This window comes from Salmo trutta, unplaced genomic scaffold (assembly GCF_901001165.1).
Source record: "Salmo trutta unplaced genomic scaffold, fSalTru1.1, whole genome shotgun sequence".
NCBI classification, from domain to species: Eukaryota; Metazoa; Chordata; class Actinopteri; order Salmoniformes; family Salmonidae; genus Salmo; species Salmo trutta.
This window is the reverse complement of record NW_021823073.1, coordinates 2371866-2379116: the sequence shown is the minus strand read 5'-3', so window position 1 is coordinate 2379116 and position 7251 is coordinate 2371866.

The following is a 7251-nucleotide window of genomic DNA, read 5'->3' as shown; positions in this document are numbered from 1 at the left end:
TGTATAGGAGGGTTGACCAGGCACTTCTGCATCATGTGACCCGAGCAGCCAGAGAGGAAGTAGGTACACTCACACAAGAGGGACTATTATTTTGCCAAAAGAGGATCTTCTGCAGAACGAGGAACTGGTCATGAGTTGTAAAATGTAAAAACAATAGATTACAAGAACACAGCTGTTTGAGTTTTAAATGGACCATTCACAGTCTGCTTGTGTACTAGCTATCCACTCATTAAACTCCTGCCTTGTCCTGTGTAGAAAATGTTGGCTTTCCAGGTATGACATGGCATCAACATCATCACCACACACAGATCTGTGGCTTCGGTAGTTCCTTGTTATCCTGGTCCCTGATCACTTTGTGCCGTCAGGCCAACTCATATGGTCATTGTTTGGCAAGACAGCACACACAGACCTGGAAGCAGCTCTCTGTTGCAACAGGAAGAAATTACTCACTACATACAGCTGAAGTTGGAGTCATTAAAACTCGTTTTTCAACCACTCCACAAATTTCTTGTTAACAAACTATAGTTTTGGCAAATCGGTTAGGACATCTACTTTGTGCATAACACAAGTAATTTTTCCAACAATTGTTAACAGACAGATGACGTCATGGCTTTAGAAGCTTCCGATAGGCTAATTGACATCATTTGAGTCAATTAGAGGTGTATGTGTGGATGTATTTCAAGGCCTACCTTCAAACTCAGTGCCTCTTTGCTTGACATCATGGGAAAATCTAAATAAATCAACCAAGACCTCAGAAAAAGAATTGTAGACCTCCACAAGTCTGGTTCATCCTTGGGAGCAATTTCCAAATGCCTGAAGGTACCACGTGCATCTGTACAAACAATAGTATGCAAGTATAAACACCACGGGACCACGTAGCCGTCATACCGCTCAGGAAGGAGACGCGTTCTGTCTCCTAGAGATGAACATACCTTGGTGTGAAAAGTACAAATCAATCCCAGAACAACAGCAAAGGACCTTGTGCAGATGCTGGAGGAAACGGGTACAAAAGTATCTATATCCACAGTAAAATGAGTCCTATATCGACATAACCTGAAAGGCCGCTCAGCAAGGAAGAAGCCACTGCTCCAAAACCGCCATAAAAAAGCCAGACTACGGTTTACAACTGCACAACTGTACTTTTTGGAGAAATGTCCTCTGGTCTGATGAAACAGAAATAGAACTGTTTGGTCACAATGACCATCGTTATGTTTGAAGGAAAAAGGGGGGAGGCTTGCAAGCCGAAGAACACCATCCCAAATGTGAAGCACGGGGGTGGCAGCATCATGTTGTGGGGGTGCTTTGCTGCAGGAGGGACTGGTGCACTTCACAAAATAGATGGCATCATGAGGGGAAATTATGTGGATATATTGAAGCAACATCAAGACATCAGTCAGGAAGTTAAAGCTTGGTCGCAAATGGGTCTTCCAAATGGACAATGACCCCAAGCATACTTCCAAAGTTGTGGCAAAATGGCTTAATGACAACAAAGTCAAGGTATTGGAGTGGCCATCACAAAGCCCTGAACTCAATCCTATAGAAAATTTGTGGGCAGAACTGAAAAAGTGTGTGTGAGCAAGGATGCCTACAAACCTGACTCAGTTACACCTGCTCTGTCAGGAGGAATGGGCCAAAATTAACCCAACTTATTGTGGGAAGCTTGTGGAAAACTACCCAAAACATTTGACCCAAGTTAAACAATTTAAAGGCAATGCTACCAAATACTAATTGAGTGTATGTAAACTTCTGACCCACTGGGAATGTGATGAAATAAATCATTCTCTCTATTATTCTGACATTTCACATTCTTAAAATAAAGTGGTGATCCTAACTGACCTAAGACAGGGAATTTTTACTAGATTTAATATCAGGAATTGTGAAAAACTGAGTTTAAATGTATTTGGCTAAGGTGTAACTTCCGACTTCAACTGTACATCACAATAGAGATGGCTGTTGAAGTGAACCCATGAAAGACAACATGTTTTTGGTTGACCGAGGTTTCTCAAAACATCTATTGACATGATGCTCGATTAGAGTTGTTTATACATTGAAATGCATCCCTTTAGTAACTAGACGTTGGCTGTTTGAAAGTAGAGTGCATTGTTATTTCCAGAAGTGGGATGTTAAAAAAGCAGAAGCATTTGAAGTTCTAGAGGTACAGGTGGTGGCTGAATTAACGTACAGAATTGAAGATTAGGGATGTTGATTTAAACAATAAAAGGTTTATGCATACAGGTGAGTGAACACACATGTGCACATACACTAACACATACAAACACAATAACACATTGCCTCACTAACACAATACAGAGACATGGTCCTTCACCTCCATGGGAAAGCCTAGAAAGGGGAACAGAGAGGGGAACTGAGATGATGACCCTGTAGAGGAAATCACATCACAATCACAGCTTCCTCTGTGAAGTCAACTGAAAATATGAGGTTCTCCCAGATGAACTTGACCATGTTGACCATTCACGGTGTGTGTGTCTGTGTGGGTCTGTGTAAGATACTTACACTACCGTTCAACAGTTTGGGGTCACTTAGAAATGTCCTTGTTTTTTAAAGAAAAGCAAATGTTTTGTTCATTAAAATAACATCAAATTGATCCGAAATACAGTGTAGACATTGTTAATGTTGTAAATGACTATTGTAGCTGGAAACGGCTGATTTATTTATGGAATATCTACATAGGCGTACAGAGGCCCATTATCAGCAACCATCACTCCTGTGTTCCAATGGCGCGTTGTGTTAGCTAATCCAAGTTTATAATTTTAAAAGGCTAATTGATCATTAGAAAACCCGTTTGCAATTATGTTAGCACAGCTGGAAAGTGTTGTGCTGATTTAAAGAAGGAATATCAAATCAAATCAAATGTATTTATATAGCCCTTCTTACATCAGCTGATATCTCAAAGTGCTGTAGAGAAACCCAGCCTAAAACCCCAAACACAAGCAATGCAGGTGTAGAAGGACGGTGGCTAGGAAAAACTCCCTAGAAAGGCCAAAACCTAGGAAGAAACCTAGAGAGGAACCAGGCTATGAGGGGTGGCCAGTCCTCTTCTGGCTGTGCCGGGTGGAGATTATAACAGAACATGGCCAAGATGTTCAAATGTTCATAAATGACCAGCATGGTCAAATAATAATAATCACAGTAATTGTCGAGGGTGCAACAAGTCAGCACCTCAAGAGTAAATGTCAGTTGGCTTTTCATAGCTGATCATTGAGAGTATCTCTACCGCTCCTGCTGTCTCTAGAGAGTTGAAAACAGCAGGTCTGGGACAGGTAGCCCATCCGGTGAACAGGTCAGGGTTCCATAGCCGCAGGCAGAACAGTTGAAACTGGAACAGCAGCACGGCCAGGTGGACTGGGGACAGCAAGGAGTCATCATGTCAGGTAGTCCTGAGGCATGGTCCTAGGGCTCAGGTCCTCCGAGAGAGAGAAAGAAAGAAAGAAAGAAAGAAAGAGAGAAAGAAAGAAAGAATTAGAGAGAGCATACTTAAATTCACACAGGACACCGGATAAGACAGGAGAAATACTCCAGATATAACAGACTGACCCTAGCCCCCCGACACATAAACTACTGCAGCATAAATACTGGAGGCTGAGACAGGAGGGGTCAGGAGACACAGTGGCCCCATCCGACGATACCCCCGGACAGGGCCAAACAGGAAGGATATAACCCCACCCACTTTGCCAAAGCACAGCCCCCACACCACTAGAGGGATATCTTCAACCACCAACTTACCATCCTGAGACAAGGCCGGGTATAGCCCACAAAGATCTCCGTCACGGCACAACCCAAGGGGGGGCGCCAACCCAGACAGGAAGACCACGTCAGTGACTCAACCCACTCAAGTGACGCACCCCTCCTAGGGACGGCATGGAAGAACACCAATAAGCCAGTGACTCAGCCCCTGTAATAGGGTTAGAGGCAGAGAATCCCAGTGGAGAGAGGGGAACCGGCCAGGCAGAGACAGCAAGGGTGGTTCGTTGCTCCAGAGCCTTTCCGTTCACCTTCACACTCCTGGGCCAGACTACACTCAATCATAGGACCCACTGAAGAGATGAGTCTTCAGTAAAGACTTAAAGGTTGAGACCGAGTCTGCATCTCTCACATGGGTAGGCAGACTATTCCATAAAAATGGAGCTCTATAGGAAAAAGCCCTGCCTCCAGCTGTTTACTTAGAAATTCAAGGGACAATTAGGAGGCCTGGGTCTTGTGACCGTAGCGTACGTGTAGGTATGTACGGCAGGACCAAATCGGAAAGATAGGTAGGAGCAAGCCCATGTAATGCTTTGTAGGTTAGCAGTAAAACCTTGAAATCAGCCCTTGCCTTAACAGGAAGCCAGTGTAGGGAGGCTAACACTGGAGTAATATGATCAAATCTTTTGGTTCTAGTCAGGATTCTAGCAACCGTATTTAGCACTAACTGAAGTTTATTTAGTGCTTTATCCGGGTAGCCGGAAAGTAGAGCATTGCAGTAGTCCAACCTAGAAGTAACAAAAGCATGGATTAATTATTCTGCATCATTTGTGGACAGAAAGTTTCAGATTTTTGCAATGTTACGTAGATGGAAAAAAGCTGCCCTTGAAACAGTCTTGATATGTTTTTCAAAAGAGAGATCAGGGTCCAGAGTAACGCCGATGTCCTTCACAGTTTTATTTGAGACGACTGTACAACCATCCAGATTAATTGTCAGATTTAACAGAAGATCTCTTTGTTTCTTGGGACCTAGAACAAGCATCTCTGTTTTGTCCGAGTTTAAAAGTAGAACGTTTGCAGCCATCCACTTCCTTATGTCTGAAACACAGGCTTCTAGCGAGGGCAATTTTGGGGCTTGTCGCACCCTGACCTGAGAGAGCCTTTTTATGTCTCTATTTAGGTTTGATCAGGGTGTGATTTGGGTGGGTATTCTATGTCCTTTTTTCTATGTTTTGTATTTCTTTGTTTTGGCCTGGTATGGCTCTCAATCAGGGACAGCTGTACATCGTTGTCGCTGATTGGGAGCCATACTTAGGCAGCCTGTTTTCCTTTGGGGTTTTGTGGGTAGTTGTTTTCTGTCTTGTGTTTTTCACCTGACAGAACTGTTGGCTTTCGTTTTTGTTTCTTTAAGTGTTTCGTCATTTATAATAAATTATGACCACTTACCACGCTGCATCTTGGTCCCCTCTTTCAGACAATCGTTACAAGGCTTCACCATGTTTCATTGAAATGTACAGCTGTGTGTCATCCGCATAGCAGTGAAATGTAACATTATGTTTTCGAATGACATCCCCAAGAGGTAAAATATATAGTGAAAACAATAGTGGTCCTAAAACGGAACCTTGAGGAACACCGAAATTTACAGTTGATTTGTCAGAGGACAAACCATTCACAGAGACAAACTGATATCTTTCCGACAGATAAGATCTAAACCAGGCCAGAACTTGTCCGTGTAGACCAATTTGGGTTTCCAATCTCTCCAAAAGAATGTGGTGATCGATGGTATCAAAAACAGCACTAAGATCTAGGAGCATGAGGACAGATGCAGAGCCTCGATCTGACATCATTAAAAGGTCATTTACCACCTTCACAAGTGCAGTCTCAGTGCTATGATGGGGTCTAAAACCAGACTGAAGCGTTTCGTATACATTGTTTGTCTTCAGGAAGGCAGTGAGTTGCTGCGCAACAGCTTTTTCAAAAAAATTTGAGAGGAATGGAAGATTCGATATAGGCCGATAGTTTTTTATATTTTCTGGGTCAAGGTTTGGCTTTTTCAAGAGGCTTTTTTAGTGAGTTTGGTACACATCCAGTGGATAGAGAGCCGTTTATTATGTTCAACATAGGAGGGCCAAGCACAGGAAGCAGTTCTTTCAGTAGTTTAGTTGGAATAGGGTCCAGTATGCAGCTTGCCTTCAGACTAGTTGAGTATCTGGAACATCAGCATTTGTGGGTTCGGTTACAGGCTCAAAATGGCCAGTAACAAAGAACTTTCTTCTGAAATTCGTCAGTCTATTCCTGTTCTTAGAAATGACGGCTATTCTATGCGATCAATTGCCAAGAAATTGAAGATCTCGTACATCACTGTGTACTACTCCCTTCACAGAACAGCTCAAACTGGCTCTAACCAGAATAGAAAGAGGATTGGGAGGTCCCGGTGCACAACTGAGCAAGAGGACAAGTACATTAGAGTATCTAGTTTGAGAAACAGACCCCTCACAAGTCCTCAACTGGCAGCTTCATTAAATAGGGGCCGCAAAACACCAGTCTCAACATCAACAGTGAAGAGGCGACTCTGGGATGCTGGCCTTCTAGGCAGAGTTCCTCTGTCCAGTGTCTGTGTTATTTTGCCCATCTTAATCTTTTCTTTTTATTGGCCAGTCTGATATATGGCTTTTTCTTTTTCTAAATCTGGGACACTCAAATGAGTATGGTATGTTACGCTTAGTATAGTTATTTAAGACAGAAGGTTACTTAAGGCCAAAACAAAAGGAGGGTGGTTGGTCGGGGTGGATGGGCCGTTTTTTATAACGAGAATGTCGAGCAACCCAAGGGTTGCGTGTTTGAATATAATTACGGACAACTTCAGCATTTTAGCTAAGGAATTTTTCAAGTACTTAGCATTCTAGCTAACCCTTACCCTAACCCTAACCATAATGCCTTTAGCTATCCTTTCCCCTAACCCTAACCTTAACCCTAACCCCTAGCCTAGCTAACGTTAGCATTAGCCACCTAGCTAACATTAGTCACAACAAATTGGAATTTGTAACATATCGTACGCTTAGCAAATTCGTAACATATTATACTTTTAGCAAATTCATAACATGTCATACAAATTGTAATTCGTAACATATCATACAAAATGGGTGCTGGACATCCACAAAATAATACATACCATACGAAACGTAAAATATCATGCTAAATGGGATGTCTCGGACTTACGTAAAGAATAATATTAAATGCTCTGAGACCAGGTTGTGTGTTTACACATTTATCATATTTATAGGACGTCTCTATAGTGCAATTGGTAGGTAGCCTATAGGTTAGAGCAAAGGACTTATAGCCAGAAGGTTGATGGTTCAAGTCTAGTGGTCTAAAAAACCACTAAAGTGCTGTTATATTTTTTTAATATCAATCCTATGATGTTATAGGTTCAGGGAGCACCATTGGTGGACAGTATCAAGTCAGTTTAGATAACAGTGGTAATAAGCTGTGAGACTGTGAGAGAGTTCAGAGCACCCCCCCCTCCCACCCCCCACCCTGCTTTACAAG